At 42.0% G+C, this 6855-nt stretch overlaps 1 long non-coding RNA gene across 1 annotated transcript in view; it reads right to left on the bottom strand.

Annotated features, from left to right (window-relative positions):
- Positions 1–1464: 1464 nt before the first annotated feature.
- The window catches only part of LOC109852584, a 39624-nt gene continuing 34233 nt past the window's right edge, over positions 1465–6855 (bottom strand). Inside the window, exon 3 of the long non-coding RNA XR_002250014.1 lies at positions 1465–6825. This is a non-coding gene — a long non-coding RNA (uncharacterized LOC109852584). The remainder of the gene's footprint in view (positions 6826–6855) is intronic.

Genomic DNA, 6855 nt, shown 5'->3' with positions numbered 1-6855 from the left:
TAAGAAATATCAAAGTACCTATAACGAGTAGTAAACGCTTTTAGTAATACAATCTGAAGCGATTACAATGATTTTACAATCAATTCAATCGTTTCAAACAATCGTCAATATTGAAATTTCAGTTGCATTGTGTGACTCGTTAAGTTACACAACGTCTCAGTAATAAACTATTCGAGTAATCAAGCTGCAGACTCCGTATTGTTCGAAAATCCAAATTGTCGTGTATAAATGCAACACAGCAGAAGAGAGTGGTGATGTGTTCCAAAAACCCAATGTCAATATTTAACTCATCGACGTTTTAACGCGAGATGAAATTTTTGATAAGGCTTTGTCTGCGGCAGATTTTATTGGTGCGCGATCAGGACTGAACGCGGCCGATTATTAAATAATCGATTCGGGGGAGTCTGATGCACAACGACGCATTGTTATCGGTGTAATCGACAGTAGAGAAAGTTTTATCGAATGCTGTGTTTACACGGCGAAGCATCGCGACAAACGCCGCCGTATTTCTGCCAACAGCACCGGCAAATTTTTTTTGTTGATTCACGAGCGACCGTGAAGAGTATAACACCGACACAGTAATGCACCACCCCGGCGCGCGGCGCATCGTTATTTCAAAACGGGACGTGCCGAAAACCAGGAAATGTTCGAGATGTTAAAAACGCGGTTGCATTTGACGTGTCGACATATTTTGGCCAGCTTGATCGATCGTGGTAGTTTATCGAGTAACACAGTTCCGTGTTATACGGTTATGGAGCAACAAGAATGCGCAGATAGTGGTTGAATGAAGCTCGCGGGGATATACGAGAAAAGAGAGGAGAGGGAGGAAGGAGAGCGGTGTCGCTCTGGATATATACTGAGTAGTTTGCTATGCCGATCGAGCGTGAAAAACGCATCGACGCGCAATAAAAGCCGCGATACATTCGAAAGTGCGATGCGCTAAAAGGCGAGGCCGACGCGCCTCTATTTCGCGGCCGCTTTTATCGTTCAGCCAGGCGCGAGCGCTGCATTGATCACATATCAGTCGATATCGCATTCGACACTTTTATAGAAAGTAACGCGCGTGGCTCTTGGACGAAATAGAGATGCGACGTCAAATTCTTTTCACGCCGTACTTTCCCTTCATCCATTGAACACACACTTCTCTCTTTCTCTTTTTTTTTTTAAGAATTCTTTCATTTTCAAAAAAATGACACGGATATGAAAATGTCAATACGGCGAAAATATCTATCTGTTATCCGCATCTCAGATACGATCACAAGCGGAAAGAACATCGCAACACAAAATGTAACAGTTCGTTGATGGGTGGCAATGATTCGAATAAAAAGTTAAACGTACCTTAATTTGCTTCAGATGCAGTCTTGCTGAAGAATTAATAATAACAAAACGTCGACATCAAGTTTTTATCGAGTTTATGGTTGAGGCAGTAATAAAGTAGCCACTATATTATGTGACAGTTTTATTCGAACATGGTTTATCATGTTGAGTACATAGTTCCAAGCTTATTGTGTTTGACCATCTCGCACGATTTCACAATTCGCTTCGTCGAGACAAGTCGATCCACTCTCCGTTCTGCCGCGTGGCCGTACGTATCTCGAAGAAGAAATTCCCACGAAATAGTTGGTGCGTCACGATCGCCGATGCTCAGGAATGGGCGAAGAAATGGCAGACGTGCAGCGCAAACTCGACGCGAAAACAACAATTTAAAATCCACTTTCGCGTTGAACCATTTCACTCAAATTAAGATCGCAAATATAAGATCGTTAAGTTTATTACGTAAGATGGCAAATAAAATAAATCGCGGAGCAATTGCAGTAATGGCCGGATGAGAGGGCGATTGAATTAGCCGTCGCGCAAATAGAAATCCCTTCAACCGAAAACTTTTGGCGAGTCGCTTGAAAAACATTCCGCGATAGCCAGTTCCCACCGAAGAAGAGCGCCGAGGAAACCTCGAACTTTCGACTTTACGTTCACGCCGACCATCCGGAGAGAGGGAAGAGTCCGAGAAGACGAGGGTGTAACAGGTGGCACGTTCTCTCCCTTGCTTTCGCTTCTCTCACCCTCTTCTCTCTCACCCCTTCCTCTATCGCGTCGTCCTCTCGCGCTCTTTTTCCTCGACGACGCGCGATTCAGCCACGAGTCGAGGCGAGGCTGCTTCGTCGTCATTATTGACCCGTTCCTCCCACAACGAAAGAGGTTTACTAACCTCGGTCTCCTGCGGTGCCGAATGAATTCCCGTTCACGGTCGATCGAGAACCGCCCGCAAGTCGTCGAGAACCGCGCGCCGTTCCTCCGTAATAAAGTTCGGCCCGCCTCTTGTATACACGACGCGTCCGCGGAATAGAGATTGCGTTCTTCCGGAAAAGAGAGACGGGAGCTTTGAGGGAAAATTCAAAGACTCGGCACCGTGAAACAATTTTATACTTGAAAATGTAATATGCCGCAGAGCACGCTGTCGGCGCGGGGTAATACGCTCTTTCGAACATTCCATTATACTTCGAAATGTAATATGTGCTGTAATCCCGCAACGGGACTATTATCATTTTCCGGATTCCATATGTTTCCATAAAGAATTACGATTTTGTGATATTCGCGGAATATAAAGTCGAAAGTAATATTGATTTGCGTGTATATTGCGCTTTTAACTATCTAAAAAGATTATTCAAGATTTTTTTATTTTAAAAAAAGAGCGTTATAACAGAAAGAGAGATAGATATTTTTTCTCATTAACACGTGAAATATTCCGCGACCGGTTCCAGCTAAAAGTGATATACAAATTTGCAATTTCTACAATTTCTACGTTATATTTCTGCGCCATTCACGACAATGGTCTCAAGGAAATTTCTTTTCTTTCTCGTTCGCGAAACGATGCTGTGTCGCGGAATAATATTCTTCGCAGGAAACCTCTTGTCGCGAAAAACGCATATTTGGGTCGACTGGCTCGCGGAACATAATTTCACGACGCTCGGTATTTACCGTCGTCGACGGATGTTGAAATATTCATGAAACGAACATTCGCCGTCTCGCGCGTCGCCATCGCGTTCGCTCGCTCCTGGTAGCAGTCTCTCTCTCGATGGTCCCTATTGTCTACCCTGTGTTACACGCGCTCATCTTTCCTTACCTCTTCATCATCACGTAATCACGCACGTCTGGACAAGCCGGAGAAATACTTCCGCGATCGCGAGCGCTCGTTCTTCCTGGACATTGCACCTGCTCATCTGCAGGATCCTTTTTCGCACGAATTTACCACACACGCATATACACCGCGCATATACATCGAGAGAAACACATACATACATACACATGTGAGAAGAAGCCAAGCTCACGCGATCGTTGTCTCTCTAGAAAAGATCGGCAGTACAATCATCGAGCGGGTTCTTCGTTGATTCGTTTTCTTCGCGAGGAAATGGGAAAGAATACAAGCGAGACGTCGTTCTCATTTTTGTCTCGAATCGACGCTACACTCGTTGCACTCACGTATTTACAAAATCACATATGCTGCGCTTGTAGAGTAGTGTCGATATATGTATGTGTGTGTGTGTGTGTGTGTGTGTGTATTGTGTGTGTCTTAAGCGATTAGATTCTCGGCGCGCATCTCGTTCGCGTGCTATCTCTATGTAGGAAACTCTATCTTACGAATTAAGTGTCTCGTTTATCTATCGTAAATCTAAACTGCAACGCCGTGTTTCTCTTTCTCTCTCTGACCGCGTATCTCTTGTGTCTTCGAGCATTTATCGAGCAGGCGAATCTACGGACGTCACGTGCGCGCGCATCTTCACAAGAATTCGTTTTGCCGACTGATGAGAAAAAAAGCATTTGTACATTTTGATGAAAAATTTGCGGCGTATTGTATATATGTATATATATATATAATGTAATTTGCATTCTCGTACAAATTTCTTAAATGGTATCGAGGACTGATAATCCATTGTTTTGTGATCGCGCAATTACACCTATCACAAGTATACACACATAAAAAGCGTTGCATCGCTCCTACCTTAGGCCAACGATATTTGTTTATGTCACTCATCGACAAGCTCTATTAATTTATAAAATGTTACTTCTGGATTCTCTTAAATATATAAACGGTTTGTGTTTGAATTATTATCTAGTGCACTTTCACACACGTGTCTTCGCGCTCACTTTGTCTACATTACAAAAGCTCCGTGACGAGACTGATGCAACGTTTTCCCTGATGTGTATAAAAACTGAGATGCATATACGATATTGTAGTTTCAATCGCACTCATCGCGTAACGAGGCAAAATGTGAAATAAATCTCACATTAAACGAACTTCGTGTCTAATCAAGCGATTGAATGTACGGAACGTCTGTGCGCCAATTTAATCCATAACACAGATTATTATTAATTGCAAATTTTATACTGGTAATCACTGATGTTTGAAATAAGAGACAAACAGTTTTTGAGTTCAAATAAATAAGGTAAATCAATAACTCACACGGAATTATACGTCTTTAAAACACATCTTTCTCGTTTGCGTCATTAACAATTCCAATAATAACAGAACTCTTGTGTATTTGGATTATCATACAAACTGCTGTATTGATGGATCGAGAGAATCTGTGCGTGTTGTTAAATGTACAAATGTACGGACTCGCACCGCGAACATCCAACAAACGAGGAATTCAATCTCTGATTCCGCGATTTCTCACCGATTCTGAATTGGGATCCGCTCGATCATCGGGCGCGTAATTAGTGTGTCCACTCGCCCGGCGATTAGGCGGTCTATCCAGGACGGTAATTAACGCTGGCATCGTTAGCGTGTTAGTCTCGTTAACCTCCGCCTACATTATACCCCGGATATAATTTGAAAGCGGCGCGAGCAGATGTCGAACAAAGAAAAATAATAATCGTCCTTTTGCAAAATGAAAATAACAATTAACGAATCATTAAATCGACATGTGGTGAAATTAATTAATTTTCAATATGTGTCCCGTAACAAATGAAACGCGTCGTGTATGACATTAATTAACAAAAGCAATATTTTACTTAATGAAATTATTCAATAAAGATCAATAAATGTTGTATCGAATTTAACTCAAAGTTCTCATAAATTTAAATTAGCGCGAATGAGAGTTACCATCCGAAGTTACTTTCTATTAACGCCGGGGGAATTGATTAAAGCCCTTCCGCCCGCGAAACTTTTACGCGCTGTTCCTGGCGATTTTTGCACATATTCAATCCCCGAGCCCATGTACCCGACGAGGACGGAGATAATATGCCCGAACGATGCATACCGCGACGAATAAATCAGCCATAGCAAAGTCAGGGATCGCTAATTTGTCCGGGACACGCGATGACGCGTGTCCGAGTCACCGGGGAATCGACTTTTTCTACTTTGTTGGACGGCTTTCCTCTGATTCTCCTTCCCTTTCTGTCTCGCGTTCGCGCTTCTGTCATATTTTTGACGTATTTGATAAATTTGTTACATATATATATGTATGTATGTACGACACTGCTCCGTCCTTCTTCACATAATATAGAAGCAATCTTTGGCAATATCAAATTATTCAGAAGCGATGGAAATATTTTATACATTATGTAGCAAATATCATCATATAACATAATGATCGTTAAAATTTTGGAATATTATAATATTTCTTCTTCTAGCTTTTTTAAAAATAAGTTATAAAAATATATGTTTCTAGTTAAAGTGTATTTAGGAGAAGAATCAGAGACATCTAATTTTTACAAATTATCGCGAATCGAATGAGAGGTGCGGTAAAAATTTCTGTCCGATCTTTTCGCTGGGTGTTATTTTCGCTATTTTTCCAAATTGCTTGTAATATTCGCTATTACGCGGTATAGAATATATCCCGCAGAGAATTGCGATAATTTGTATGATTTATGTGATCGCGGAAACAAAACGTCAAGAGAGACAAATATAAATACGTAAGAATATTTCCGTTATTCGTTTCAGACACGCGAAAACGCGTGCGTGACCGACTGGAGTTCGTAAACTTCTATTTTTCTTGTTCGCTTCGTTTGTAGTTTTCCTTAATTTCGCGTTTCATGTTCATTCGCTGCAACATACCGACTCGGTCCAATTTTTTCGAGAGAGAAACATTCGCTTTCGAAAATACTTCGTGTTTCCCCACGTAATTGAGTCTCAAGCGTTTCCGTACACAATTACAAGAAGCTTTTTTTGTAAATACAAATGTCAATATCAACAATCAGTTTTTTTTGAATAAACTTAATGTAAAATAAACACACGATATATAATTCAAAACGTGTAAATAAAACATGTTTGAACAAGAAATTAGTTTAAGTGCTTGTTCTCTCTCGATCCACAATACAAATTGCTTTTGCTGCATCGCTCGTCATTTGTTCACGCAATTATTTTGTCTCAAACGTCACGCAACATTTCTCTTCGGCAAACTATCTGTAAAAAGATACAGTGCCTTGTATCATCACACTTTATCGATCAATCGCAGTCACTCAACACACTCTAAGTATCGTCACTCCACCATTGTCTTCCAACACGACACCATCCGGCGACGACGAATCGCGCCATCGGGCACACTTGAGTATGATGTCCCACCGTTTTGAAGTAGTTTCAGGGCCGTCTGAATAATTCGTATCGGGATCGTTGCTCGGCCAGCTGCTTCCGTGTTGACACGTGACGGACTTTATGTTCGGACGATTCTTCATTACTGCCATCGTTGTCACCGATGACGTCGTCGTCGTCGCCGTCGCCGTCGCCGTCGCCGTCGTCGTCATCGTCGTCATCGTCGTCGTCATCGTTGTTATCGTCGTTATGGGTCCCCGAGGAATAATGGGCCGCAACGGCTAGGTTGCCAGACTCTGAAACACCCGAAAATGCGAGCGATGAGA

This window comes from Pseudomyrmex gracilis, unplaced genomic scaffold (assembly GCF_002006095.1).
Source record: "Pseudomyrmex gracilis isolate BER0280 unplaced genomic scaffold, ASM200609v1 scaffold_1, whole genome shotgun sequence".
Taxonomy (NCBI): domain Eukaryota; kingdom Metazoa; phylum Arthropoda; class Insecta; order Hymenoptera; family Formicidae; genus Pseudomyrmex; species Pseudomyrmex gracilis.
This window is presented reverse-complemented; position numbering and strand designations above follow the sequence as displayed.